This window comes from Pan troglodytes, chromosome 9 (genome assembly GCF_028858775.2).
Source record: "Pan troglodytes isolate AG18354 chromosome 9, NHGRI_mPanTro3-v2.0_pri, whole genome shotgun sequence".
Taxonomy (NCBI): domain Eukaryota; kingdom Metazoa; phylum Chordata; class Mammalia; order Primates; family Hominidae; genus Pan; species Pan troglodytes.
In genome coordinates, this window is record NC_072407.2 from 34,232,233 (window position 1) to 34,243,109 (window position 10,877).

A 10,877-nucleotide genomic window follows, 5' to 3' on the forward strand; every position below is an offset into this window, starting at 1 on the left:
ATTTTGTTCTTTTATATGACTTTGTAGTATTCCATTCATCTCATATTTTAAAATCTGAATAAGATTCTGTATTGACTGGAGCCTGGTTCTTTTTGCTTTTAAAAATGAAAACCCTCTTTGAATATCCCCAGAATTGATCCCTAAAAGGAGCTAGAGCTAAGCCATTAAGTTGGTTAGCTGGCATTCTTACTAGTCGCTACGTAAAATTATGGCCTCTGCTGCACAATTGTCAACCACATGCCCTTTTAGAATTTCTTGCACTCTGAGCTCTGAGAAGGTGCTGTGTTCTCACTTTTCTCTAGGCCTTTGTACAGCCTCCTTTTGTCTAAAAAACCTTAAGTCTGCTATTTTGATGAGTCCTCTATTACCCTATGACTCACCCTATGCCCAGATTTTGATGGCCCTTAGCCCCTCCTTTTCCCACCATCTCAATGAGAATCCTAATGTTCCCTTCCCCAAAGTGTCCTCAACTCTTTAGGAAGTCTACAAAAGGGTGACTCATATGCCCATCAATCAGTTGTCAGTTTCATTCTCCCCCGAATGTCTGCCATGTTTCCTACCCTTGCTCTAGCTCTCATTCCCTAGGACCCGGGAACTACTTGAGAGCAGTCCTCACTGCACATGATGCCAGCTGCATGAATGCCAAAGTTCTTGCCAAGAATGCTGGTGTTGAACTGCATGAATGGGAGAGGGATGCTGGCTTCCCTGATGAAATAGAAGAATGCTCCTCTCCCTCTAACGCTGTGCCCTACTTTGTCACTGAGCCCCAAAGAAAACAGTTCTTTCATCTGCCTTGAGCAAGACCCCAAGCAAGAGCACACACATCTTTCTCCAACTATAAGGAACAGTTCTTCCTCATCAGGACAGTCTAAGTCTAGTCATTAAAAAATATATTGCTTTAAGTTCTCATTTTACCAACAGGCTATTTTCCTTCTAAGTGGTCCCCCCAGTTACACTGCCACAAACATGTCCATTTTATAAGAAAGGCTCTACTCTATGTAACCCCTTTCCTAGACCAACAGCACTGAGCAGACATAAGGGCAGATGAATACAATACAGTAATGGAAGCAAGCATCTTGTTAATCTCTCAACAATACACATAAAAAGTCATTGAAATTCTTCATTTTTCCTGATCACTTTAGACCTATACTGAGTCAGCACTTGGGAATCCTCTCATCTCCCCCAGCTTCCCTTTTCTACCCTTCTGCTCCTGGCTTGCTGTTTCCCTTCTCTCAGTTCAAAGTCATAGATACATTTCTTCCTAGTTCCTCCATAGCTGAAGGCATTCTTCATAGCTGGGCATCTACAATCCAAATATTCCCTTCTTACCTCCAGCAGCACACATCAACGTACTATGCTAGAAGACTGTTTTTCTACCAACACTGGAAGGAAGAAGAAGGAAGGAAATGGAGACAGAACATCCCTCATGTCACATGTATGTTCATCTAGAAAGTTCTGCACCAAAGATGCATGAAAATATCCAGATTTTAGAAGACAAAAAGCTGCAGTCTAGAAATGGCAATTTCATCAGTTTTGATATTTCTAAGATCACAGGGCCAGGATTCACTCTCAGGCTAATCTCAAGGGACCATAGGCATTCTCTGCCCTCCACAGATTCTATCAAGGATAGTTATCATACATATTTGACCTAAGAATCAGATCTCTGCCCTGAGATGATGACTTTGACTACATTATTTTGTTTGATTATTTTTATTTTTATAGAGACAGGGTTTTGCTATGTTGCCCAAGCTAATCTTGAACTCCTGTTCTCAAGCGATCTTCCAGCCTCAGCCTCCTAAAGTGCTGGGATCACAAGTATAAGCTGCCATGCCCAGCCAAAATACCTATTTTAAAATTATTATTATAGTTTAAGTTCTGGGATACATGTGCAGAACCTCGAGGTTTGTTACACAGGTATACACGTGCCATGGTGGTTTGCTGCACCCATCAACCCGTCATCTGCATTAGGTATTTCTTCCAGTGCTATCCCTCCTCTAGCCCCCAACCCCCCAACAGGCCCCAGTGTGTGTTGTTCCCCTCCCTATGTCCATTGTTCGACTCCCACTAATGAGTGAGAACATGGGGTATTTGGCTTTCTGTTCCTGTGTTAGGTTGCTGAGAATGATGGTTTCCAGCTTCATTTCTGAGTTAGATTCATTCAACTAAAAGTAACGGAGACCCAAAATATTGTGACCTAAATAGAATACAGATTGTTTCCTGTCTTATGTGAAATTCTAAAGTTACGCAGTTTAAGGCTGGACTGGTAGTTCTGAAAAGTCCTTGGCAACTCAGGTGCCTTTTAGGTCACTACCCCACCCACTCAGTATCTTAGCTCAAGACGACATATCCACATTACGAGGAGCAGTATGGAGACAGTATGAAAAAGAAGGAACAAAAGTTGCTTGCCACCTATCTCCTACAGTTCCTGAAAGCTGCCACACAGCATTCTACTTACATCTTGTTGCTCAACGCAAGGCCATTCCTGGCTGCAAGGAAAGTGGAAGGTGGAACATTGACTCTTTTTCTGGGCAGCCATATGCCTGCCTAAAAATTCTATTCCTATGGCAGAATAGAGGGAGATTGACTATCAAGGGACAATTGGCAGTCTCTGCCACATTGTGCTCCTAACGTTGCTACCTTTTTCTGTGCCAAAAATAGACTCCAGAGCCACCTAAAATAGAATGCTTTAAATTACATGTTTTTAAAAAAAGTCTGCCATTCAATATAACCATAGGCAAGTCACTCAGGGTTTTAACTCTCTGCCCTGAGATGTAACTTTGACTACATTATTTTGTTTGTTTGATTATTTTTATTTTTATAGAGACAGGGTTTTGCTATGTTGCCCAAGCTAATCTTGAACGCCTGTTCTCAAGCAATCTTCAGGTAATGTTTACCCTGCCACCTTAAAAGATTGCTCTGAGGAAATTTTGGGAGTAAACTGAGATTAAAATGTGAAAGCAATTTTTGAAATGTGATATAAATAATTCTAGAAACAAAGTAGAATTAAAGGAGTAAATTATTTCTCTCTCCTTTAAAAATCTATTCTTTCATTCAAAATTAGATCCATTCTCTCTTGGGGTTCCTTAATGAATGTGGCAGATAAATGTCAAGAGAGCAAGGGACCAGAAACAAAGGAATTGGTCTAATATTAGATGATTCGGTGAGGGGCATTGGTCTATCAAAGAGAGAAAATAATTTCATAGAAATCACCAATATTTATGAAGACTCATAGCATCAACCTGTTGTCTCAACCTGCTTCCTATATTTGATTGTTATTATTGTATACAGGATTAGATTTTTATAACATAAATTATTTTCCTTGGGCAAAATTTCAGATTCTAGCAATCTTGTTTGCAAAACAGGCTACCATTGGCCATTTAGGACAAGCAGAGTAGCTATAAAATCAGCTGGTAGTTGTTTTTCTTTTTATAATTTTCTGGAGTATTAAATTTTGCTGTCATTGTTGCTTCTGTTACTGTTTGTTTAAAAGCAATGGAAAGATAGAAAGCACCTAGTAATTCTAAACTGCTTTAAGGGAGGGAACAAATCCAGGCAATAGAGTTATGTAGATGCTATAGTTTTATTCCTGCTCTGCTGGAGGATCAGGAGAGGCACAGAGTGGACAGAGTCATGATATGGATTGAAAGACTTGGAAAAGCAAAGAGGACAATTCTGAAAATTATGTTACAGAAGATCCTGGCTATACATATATACACTGTATATACCTTCCGTCCCTGTGGTCTGGCATCATACAAAGTCAAGCACACTGCTGAGATGCCCTCCAGGTAAGATATCTATTAGTCGGAATATACTGGATTATAGTGCACTAACAAAAGAACCTGAAATTCTCAAGGACTTAACACAATAAAGGTTAATTTCTTTTCCATACTAAATATCTAACATGAGTCAGAGGAGATTATGCTTCACACAGTCACTCAAGGACACATGCTGCCAGAATCTCTACCAACTTTTAGCCGTAGCACCTGGAAAATAAAGTCCCTACAGTACTCACAGAAGAGATTTTTCCACCTCAGACTATGTATAATACAATTCACTTCTGTGCATAGTACATTGGCTGGAACTAGTCACATGACCCCAATCTAAATACAAGGAAGCTAGATAACGCAGGCTAGTATATGGAATATTTAGGGTGACTTGTCTATGCTCTAGTGATGGTTAAATTATCTAAGAAATACTTCCCGCTCCATTTGTTTCCTCATGCATTCTGACAATGACAGGTTTTATTATGAGGAACTTTCTTTGGTAGGTGGAAAAACAGATCTTGGTCTTTTAGCACAATTCCCTCTACACACAGATGTGTGTGCACATATGCACACAGAGGAGAAAAATTCACTGTCGAGGGCATGGAGAGGCACATATATTTATTCTAAAATGGGCTGGATTTTATTCTGATAAGAGTGGGTGGTAGAATGGCATAGTGGTAAAAGTGCAAGCACTAGAACTAGACACCTTGAGTTTGAATTTCAGCTATCCTGTTTACCAGCCATGTGGACTTGGTAAAGATATTTGAACTGTCTGTGTCACAGTTTCCTTATCTCTAAAATAGAGATGATTATAGAACTTTTTTAGGGTTGTGAGGATTAAATACATTTAAATGACACATATAAAGTGCTTAGCATTAAGCCTGGCACTTATATCTTAAAAGATAACTCATTCTTTAGTATCTAACTTTCTAATGCACCTACTTGGATTAATGATGCACTGTACAGTTTGCTTATCTTTTTCTTCCATTTTCTTCCTAAGATTCTGTTTCTCCAGTCTCCCCAGTTGGTCCTACTTTTCCTGGTGAAGGAATCAAATAGAATTTATCCAAAATTTTAAAAAACACACCATGTTGATGTTGAATAGTAATGATGCCCTTCAGTCCTTGGATGCTTCTCATCCACTGAGTCAGTCTGTCTAGCAAAGTTTATGAGACTGAAGTAATATGAGGGATGCTGGAGTCTCCTTGCATAGTCTGGAATTGATGCTTTTCTACTTACTATTACATTGGTCACCTTAATGCACTTCCCTGACCCTCATTTCTTTATTTGTAATGTACAAATAATTATAATATGTACATCATATGGCCGGTGACAGCATTCAGTGGTACAATGCATATAAACATTTAGCACAGTGATTGCTACAGAGTAAGTGATCAATCAATGTTTATACTGTGTAGCATGAGGACAACAACACTTTCCTCAAAGGATATGTGGAAACTTAAGATGTGAACACACCATAAACTGTCACTTCAGTACTTTATATGTGTGTGTGTCTGTATGTGTGTGCATTATATATTCTGCTCTTTCCTAAAACACAAATATATGAAATCAACTGGCATCTGCATTTTGTACTGGGGGTAACTGCTGGCCCATCGGTGGATTACTATCCTTTCAGCATAGCCCGCATGAAGCATCAATATATTGTTAATCACTTGGATATACACATCATTCTCAGTGCTTTATGCTAGAAACTTGCCAACCAGCATCAAAACAAAATCAAATTCGTAAGTATTTATTGAATGCTTACTTTATGCAGGTTCCAAATGCTATCAAGCCTAGGAAATATTTTTAGCTTCATGCATTATCAGTTGACTGATACCAAATGTACTGACTTCTTACTGGAACATCATCATGGAATATTCTGAGTGCCATTACCTGCATTTAAAAGAGCTCCTGTCAGGAGCACTCTATGCCATTTGCTCCATATTGCTCTAAGGAAAGAAAATACAGTAGAAATGGACAGCTGATTTTGTATTGTTTTTCTAGTGTCTCATCTGATGAAATAGTTCCATCTGACTGCCTCGATGGATGAGAATAAGAAGTTTTCCTGCTAATACGAAGATTGAATCTCACTGAAAAATATACAGTACACTATTGTGTCTTCATATTAATAAACATTGGCAACCAGTGGGCTTCTTATTTTATTATTTTTTATGGTTATATTAGTCCACCTAATCTGGCAATGTGTAATGCACATGTGCCAGACATTAGACCAGTAAGCACATCTTGTGACCGCTGCAAATTTACTTATTAGCTGGCAAGTTCTACATCAGTGCTGTCCAATAGAAACATAATGTGAAAGACTTACGTGATTTAAAATCTTCTGGTAGCCACATTTTAAAGGCCAAAATAAAAAGGAATAGGTGAGATCTTAATAACAATTTTTTAGCCTAATATATCCAAAATATTTTCATTTCAAATATAATCAAGATAAAAAGTATTAATGGGATATATTATATGCTTTATTTTGTCTTTGAAACCCAGTGTGTATTTTACACTTATAGTGTATATCTTAATTTGGACTAACTGAATTTCAAGTGCTAATGAGCCACCTGTGGTTGGTGGCTACCACATTGGACGGTGAAATGCTATATTACCATTGTTGTGTTATTAGATAGGGTAAAAACTTAATAAAATGTGGGCACTTTCTATGGAAATGTATATCATATGTTATTTATTACTTTATAATTTAAATAAAGTAGATATGTCTAAATAATATTTTAAATGACAAAAAAGAATAAAATAATTAGAAAGAAAATAAAATATATTAAACATTTAAAACCTTACATTGTAAAACATATATCACATGGGCAAAGGAAAGGAGGAAAGAATCCTAGAACATAGAAGGAGCAGGTAATTTATCAAGGCATGAACACGGGTGCTTAATTTCCTATTTTGAGGCCAGGCATGGTGGCTCACACCTGTAATCCCAACACTTTAGGAAGCCAAGGTGGGTGGATTGCTTGAGTCTAGGATTTTGAGACCAGCCTGGCCAACATGGCGAAATCCTGTCTCTACTAAAAATACTAAAATTAACCAGTCATGGTGGTGGTGTGCCTTTAGTCCCAGCTACTCTGGTGGCTGAGGCACAAGAATCGCTTGAACCTGGGAGGCAGAGGTTGCAGTGAGCTGAGACTGTGCCACTTCACTCCAGCCTGGGTGACAGAGTAAGATTCTGTCTCAAAAAATATATATATATACACACATATAATAGATACATAAACATATATAAATATATAATATATAAATATATATATTATATATAATATATAAATATATATAATATATAATATATAAACATATATAAAATATATATACATATAAACCAAACATAAAGGAATAATTTTGGGGGAAAATCTTCATAAATGAAAGAACAACATAGGCTGTTGAGTATATTCACAGAAATTCAAGAGATCTTCCAGAAATTGAAGACATTGGTTTACCAGAATTCACAAAAGAAGTCAGCTGTGCATTTAAAGTAGAATGTGATGAGTGTTACCACTGAGGTAGGAACTGGGAACTAAGGAAACGTAAGACAGAAAGTGCTGAACTGAGAGTTGGGCATTGGAGGCTGTGTAAGGCAGGGTAAGTGAATGTCTCCTAGAAGCTACCTTTAAATGGAGTTTTGAAGTACTTGTAGGAGTAGCTTAGGTGAAAAGAAGAGGAGAAATATGTATCAGGCAGAGGAACTAGAACCTTATTACCTTCAAAGAAGAAGCAAAAAGAATACATGTGACTTTGAGGTGGTGGGAGGTGCTTTAAGCCAATATAGGTGAATTTGACATAGGACTTCCCTAAATAATGTTCAGTCATTTGTTAAATATTGAGTGATATATCACTGTATTAAAGCCCAAGAGTTGCTTTTATATAGAAAGAAGAAAAAAGCTCAAGAGAGTTTTATTTCTAGAGGGAATATTTTCTAGAAATAAAGGAAGGTGTATCAGCCAGTTTCTAGTCAGGAAAACAGAAATCACACCTGATATGCAAAATAGAGGAAAATCAGGGAATTCATTAATCCAGAGATTTGGTTGCTCAAGTATTAGATTGCTGAAAAGCCAGACAGGGAATATGAGGCAATCAGAGATAAGTAATAGTGACAAGCTCCATTTATCTGCAGGATTGGAGGGACATAGGTGGGGTTCCCAGAAGCCAGAAGGTGAGACCACCTAGCAGAAGCTCAAACCACAGCTGGGGTTTCCTCACAAAAGCTGGGACCACCAAGGGAGGAGCTGTCCAATGGGATCTGGAGCCAGGGAGATCATGCAGTCACTACCAGGAAGGGAAGCAGAATGTAAAAGTTAGAGAGAAATACTCCAACTGCTTCCTTGCATTCACTTTCCAATCTCCATTCACAAAGGCAAAAACCTGCTAATACAGCAGAGTGGGAAAAGCAGCCTGCCAAGGTCCTTTCTCCCACAAAACAGAGCGCAAAACCAAGCAAAAACAAGGAATGCATTTGATAGCAAACAGGCTATGGACCAACACAACATAAAAGAAATGATGAGTGATTTCTTTTTTCATTTGGTTCAAGAAAAGTATTTCAGTAACTATTATGTAATAGAAATTCTATTTATTTTGGGGAATTCAAAGGTGAATAAAAAAGAACTCTAAATTTTTATCAATAAAATATTTCAAAAACCTCAATGAGAGTAATGGCATTAACTAGCAAATATGCTAATGAGATGAGCTAGCCATAAGAGGCTTAGAATTGAGAGAAAGGTCTGGGGGCCTCTTGACAGGCCAAATTCAGAGCTGTTTGTGGGAATCTCTGACCTAACTGCAGGTGGAAATATAAATATGGGCATTTAGAATAGTGGCCCAAACTTTGGATGATTTCTGTCTTGGGGTCTCTCCAATTAACGGGATTGATGAGAACTGTAGACCACTGAGGTCACCATGGCTCAATGAATAGCCCCCTGGCTTTGGAGTCAAACTGACCTGAATATGAACCCCAGCTTTGCTACTTACAGGTTGCATTTATCCTCAGTTTTCTCATCTTTCAAAGAAGAAGAATAGTAACTTCTTTAAAAGGTTATTGTAGGCTGGGTGCAGTGGCTCACGCCTGTAATCGCAGCACTTTGGGAGGCGGAGGCTAGTGGATCACTTGAGGCCAGGAGTTGGAGACTAGCCTGGCCAACATGGTGAAACTCTGTCTCTACAAAAAGAAATTTAAAAAATTTTGCTGGGTATGGTGGCACACACCTGGAATTCCAGCTACCTGGGAGGCTGAGGCATGAGCATCACTTGAGTCTGGAAAGCAGAGGGTTGCAGTGAGCCAAGATTGTACCACTGCACTCAAGCCTGGGTGACACAGTGAGACCTTGTCTAAAAAAAAAAAAAGGTTATTGTGTTATTGTAAATATTGTATATGAACTTCTATTTAACATGTTCAGTTAAATGCCTGTGTAATTGTCCAATGTGCTCTTCTAGCTCACTGCACAGACAAAACTGATTCACTGAAATCATGGAATTGCAGCAAAGAACAAATCTAATTAATGTAGGTCAAACGGGAGGACTGGAGTTATTATTCAAATCAGTCTCCCTGAAAACTCAGAGGCTAGGGTTTTATGGATAATTTGGTGGGCAGGGGACTAGGGAATGGGTGCTGCTGATTGGTTGGGGAATGAAATAGTAAGATTGTGGAAAACTGTCCTCCTTCATTGAGTCTGCTTCCGGGTGTAGGCCACACGACCAGTTGAGTCATGAAGCATGCATCCAAGTGGAGTCAGTTTTTTGCCAGAATGCAAAAGCCTGAAAAATGTCTCAAAAGATCAACTGTAGGCTCCACAATAATGATATTATCTATAGGAGCAATTGGGGAAGTCACAAATCTTGTGACCTCTGGACACATAACTCCTGAACTAGTAAGGGATTATAAAAACCATGCCTATACCTTATTAGAATTCAGGTCCCCCCATAATCCTAATCTCATAGCATTTCATTTGTTTAGAAAGGCCATTTTCAGTCCCTGAGCAAGGAGGGGGTTAGTTTTAGGATAGGACTATTATCCTTGCTTCGTTAAACTATAAACTAAATTCCTCCCATGGTTAGCTTGGCCTACACCTAAGAATGAGTGAGAACAGTCAGCCTGTGAGGCTAGAGGCAAGATGGAGTCAGCCATGCTAGATTTATCTCACTGTCATAACCTTTGCAAAGGCAGTTTCACCTGGGACATAGGAGGTACTCAATGAAAAAGAAGCTATTAATATTAATATTTTAAAAATGAATTTAAGGAACTAATACTATGTACATATTAGTCATTAAAACAAAGTAGTTCATTTACATTCACACAAATAAATCTTGTGATTATACATAGGTAATATGAAAAACTTTGTTTTGTTTCATAATACAAGGTATTAGCAATAGATATAGTAATGTTAGCATTCCTTTGGAAAAACTGAAAAGATTTATAATTTTCCAAGAATCATTAGTATTTTTATTTAATATACATAATATAAAATTTAATTGTTCATTCTATAACTTGGAAATATGCTTGCTTACCAATTACTGACAGATTTCAAAATATTTCTATACTCACAATATTCATTTACATAAATATTGATTTGGTACTTACAATGTCTACTGCTATGCTAAGTTTTGTCTTTGTCAAACATATTTTATAAAATCATAATCCTAGATGAATCCAACTTTTGGTAACCCACGTGCCTGAACCCCTGCTGTTAACAGGCAAAGTGTGGTAGGTACAGATCTATACCTACCACCTTCCTCTACCCACCAGCATCTGCACCCACCACCCCTCCCCACCTACCATTATCTATACCAACCACCCCTCCCAACCTACCAGCATCTGCACCCACCACACCGCCCACCCACCACCATGTACACTCACTACACCTTCCAGCCATCACCATCTGCACCCATCACTCCTCCCCATCCACAAGCATCTGCACCCACCACATTTCCCTACCTACCAGCATCTTCACTCACCACCTCTCCACCCACCAGCATCTGCACCCACAACCCCTCCTCACCCACCAGAGTCTGCATCCATCACACTTTCCCACTCGCTAGCATCTGCACCATCAAGCTCTGCCTTCTTGCCTAATACGGGATGAGCTCTCCATGGTTCTG